Here is a 4,127-nt window from a genome sequence, read left to right as displayed (position 1 = left end):
GGGTCCCGGCCTTGGCCTCAGAGCACAGATGTCCTCATGGAGGCCAGGGAGGCAGCTCACCTGCAGCAGCATCTCCTCCCCACTCCCTCTCCTGACCAGCCCTGGGCAGGTCAGGTGGGATCTCCAGGGGCTTGCTGCTTCTACCTCTCTGGGGCAGCCAGCTCTCTTTGCAGCCTGCACCCCTGGGACCTAGTGTCTTCTCCTGCCTGGTTCCTTTCCAAATCCTCGTTTGAGTCTGGAGACTCTGGCACCTAGGAGGGCGTCCTGGGTACCACCCTTGCCATCTGCTAGAGCCTGTCCTCTGTGCAAACAGCCCGACTGGCTCCTAGTTGGCTCTGCGGGTGGCTGACCAGATACCCCTTTTCCTCTCATAGTCAGGCTCAAAAGCCATGACCTTACAGTCACATTTAGAAGACCCTGAGTTTTCTCCAACACGTGGGATTCCACAGGGAATGGTCTGATACACCTCAGGATCATAGAGATGCGCCCCATGAATCCATGGCAATGATTACTACTGACTGACCATAAGGAGTGTCAAGTCCTGCCAGCTCCACCTGTAGCACTGTGGAAGGGGATGCTGCTCTGGGACTTCCAGATAAAGATACACACATGAGGTCATCAGGACCAGGACCTATGCCACTCTCAGTGGGGGGCAGGTAGCACAAAACCCAAGGCCAGGTTCTGAGGGAGTGGGGGTACTGTGGGCAGCAGGGTTGTTTCGGGCGGGGGGCCTCGTGGCTGGGGCCCATGAGGAGGATGCTCCCAACTCCAACAGGGACCTTTGACAGCTGGCTGCTATCCTCCCAATGGAGAACGAGCAGAACCCCGAGGGGACTGACAGTGTAGCTCGGGGGGGGGGGTGGGGGCACGCTGTGGGTTGGGGGTGCGTGGAATTCCTGTAGCCAGCTCCCTGCGGGCAGCCTCTCTCAAGGGTCAGAAGTATAGGACTTTAGTCTCTGCAAGAAAAACCTCACTCGGAGTGCTCTGTGTCTTAGTGTTGTCCTGACTTGAGGATTAACTCCCAGGTGCCTGTGTCCCTTCAAAACAAATGGTCATGACAAAAATGCTTCTTCTCAAAGTTCATTGATCACGGGTCATGGCATCACCCTTCCGAAGTGAAGAGGCCTGGCAGGCTCATGTCCCCATGTGTGCAGGGAGAGAGGAAGACAAGAGGTGGTGGAGCACCTAACATCTCTCCAATTCCACACTGCCTAACAGATGCTCAACAAAGAGCAGCAGTTAGAATTTATAATGACAAAATCTCCTATGTTTTGGGGAAGAGAGTCTGAGCAGGTCACATGAGTCTTGAAATTCTCCACCTTTTCCAAGTGTCCGTTGACTATGTGGCAGTGACCACATGTGTGGCCAGAATCACATCTCCTGTTCCCATTGTTCTCTGGCACTCAGCAGGGAGAGCTACCCCTTAGAGCTGCCCCTTCAGCCCATTGCACCCACATGCACACCCCACTGCAGTGACCTCACCACCTCCTTAGGCCCAGAACTCGCTCCTGTCATTTGATGCCAGGCACAGCCTTAGCCTGTGAGTCTCTGCTGTCTCCACACTTCTGAACCTGCGTGAACCCGGGGACGCTGGTGGATGTTGCATCTTTCCTGGCTAGCACTTATTTCTCGTGTTATTCAGATCTCAGACTCTGTCCCTCTCTCCTCTGGAAATAGTTTTGTTTTCAAGACACCTCGTAGGATTGGCAGCTCAACAGGAAACAGAATAGAAAACCAGTCAAAATTGCTGTTCTGTGTGTTTTCCTCCTAGAGGTTATATTATTCAATTTGGCTGATAGTGTGTGTTTGAGGGGGTGGGAAACAGTGTCTTTCCCGGCTGGGAATCAAAGTTCCCAGGATCCAGTCAGCCAGCAGGATTTCTCCACTTTCACTCATTTCATCCCTCTGAAATCTAGACCATGCTCACAAGTGGCCAAAATAAAGTCCAGATGACCAAGTGAATGCTCATTTCAATATATTGGTAATCAGCTTTCCCAGGACAGAGAGAAGAGGGCCAACCCAGGGAATACTTGGCCATACTTCAAAGCAACATGCACATTTCTCCAGGATTCTGAGCAGATGGTGGCGCAGTGGTAGAAAACACCTCCTTTGCCCCTGTGGTTAACAGCAATGCAACAACTGTCAGGACCCCTTCCTTCCCACCCCAGAAAGAGATCTTTCTGTGTTTTATCCAAGATGCAAAAGGACACCTCACACCAATGATTCATTTCAGACTTTCCTGTCACCCCCAAGATACACTGTCGGCAGGTCTGAGGGATGCCATCATGCAGCCTCATCACAATGACCTCCCACAGAAGGAACCCAGCTTCCCAAAGTCCCAGAACACCCTGGCTCAGACACTGACATTCCAGTGCTCCTCCTGGAGCCTCACCGCCCCACCCCATGCTGCCTTGTTTAGTGGGACTAGGGGACTTCTCTCCACCTTCTTTGTGTGACTAGGGCTACTAGAGCATCGCTCTAGGTGTGGGGGTGTCCTGCTTCTCCTAGTGTCCCCACTGCAAACCCAGCCTTTCACGGAGCAGAGGCTCCGTAAAGGTCTTTGGATTACACGAGCCAGTGAGCAGGGGGCTCAATTAATTATCTGCTACTTCCTTAAATAACCCAGGCAAATCCAAATGCACAAGAGATAATTTAGTTTTTGAAAATGACACACAAGAAGGACAGAAGCATGAATTCTCTACAAGTATTTTTATCATCTAGTTTGTCCCCCATCAATGTTGCTGCTAAATAAGCTCACTTTTCCAAAACAGTTCTAATTCCAATTCCACTCCATTCTGTTCAGGACCACAAAACACAATGGAAGAGTTTCCAATATCTTTTACAAAACAGCAAAACTCTTGTTCATGAATTGGATAAGCACAAACGCTCTGTGATCAGCATCATTCATGAAGCTAAGACACTGAAGTTTATTCAGTCTTCTATGAAAACAAGCAAAGTTTGAAATTTTTCTAAGGAAAGCAGGTGAATCTCCAAGTCATCATAGAGAAAAGGAACCCAAAGATGCTATAGACTGGTTCCCCAAAGTGCCCCAGGGCCTCACTTCTGAGAAGGCTGACCACTCCGTCTACAATCACAGAGGGAAGGATCACCTGGATCCTGCTCTGGCTCAGGCAACCTCATCCTCCTCTCTTGCAGCCTCTGCAGACAGGGGTGGGAAGGCCCTCGAAGCCCTTTCTTTGACCCTGAGCAGAAATGCCATGACTTCCTGCTTGCTGGTCTCCACATAGGCCCAGGGACCCCACAGGAACTCATAGCGAGCAGGGTAGCTGTAAGGCACCTGCCGGTACTCCAGGTACCCCTGCTGCACCCACACGTGTGTCAGAAGTGTCCTGGGATCCCCAAAGACACAGTGCACACTCCCGACACACACACCCAATCTGCTGAGTGCTCCCCAGACCTTCTCCTCAGGGGTGCGATCTCCATTCCTCATGATCAGGCTAGGATCAGCACCGGGAGGCTGGCCTTGGGCATGCTCTGCCCACCGCTCAGCATCACATCACAGGTGAGGCCCAGGTTGGGGACCATGATGTAGATGTGCTCCCTGGGGTCCACCTCCTTCACCTCCACACCACAGACCAGCTCCAGGCACTGTGAGGCTTGGCTGAAGACCACCGGGAAGTGCTCCTGGTTATCCCTGAGGACCTTCTTCAGTATTTCCGCCTGGGAGGTCAGCTCCTTGGCTCGATACTTGAAGAGCAGGAACTTTATTAGGTTAGCTTTCATCTCCTTCAGAGCCTCCTGGGGCAAGGGCTCCCCAGTGGATACGGAGACACTGTGAAGGAGGAGGCTGAGGCGGATGCATCCACCCCTGCCTCAGCCCCCAAGAGCTGCACATTCACTGGGCACTGGGCCTCGCCAGGGTCCTGAAAGTCTTCCTCGGGCTTGCTCAGCTCACTCATCTCGACCACAAGCACGATGCCTGGGATCAAACCACAGACAGGAGTGGGGCAGGGGAATAGATGGGGATCACGGGCCAGGCTAGGGGAGAGAGGGGCTGTGAATGGCCTCAGCTGAGATCCACACCCTCGGTGGTCTCACACAGGCTACTTACAGGTCTCCTTTTGTGGGGTGCTCTCAGACCTCACAGGGGCAAGCCTCCAGGGCAG

At 52.7% G+C, this 4,127-nt stretch overlaps 1 pseudogene; it reads right to left on the bottom strand.

The window, feature by feature from the left end:
- Positions 1–3,127: 3,127 nt before the first annotated feature.
- LOC136154185 (melanoma-associated antigen 10-like) lies at positions 3,128–3,920 on the bottom strand (annotated as a pseudogene).
- Positions 3,921–4,127: the final 207 nt, after the last annotated feature.

The sequence above is a fragment of the Muntiacus reevesi genome, chromosome X (genome assembly GCF_963930625.1).
Source record: "Muntiacus reevesi chromosome X, mMunRee1.1, whole genome shotgun sequence".
Classification (NCBI taxonomy): Eukaryota; Metazoa; Chordata; class Mammalia; order Artiodactyla; family Cervidae; genus Muntiacus; species Muntiacus reevesi.
The sequence above is the reverse complement of the archived record's forward strand: the minus strand, read 5'-3'. Positions and strand labels throughout refer to the sequence as shown.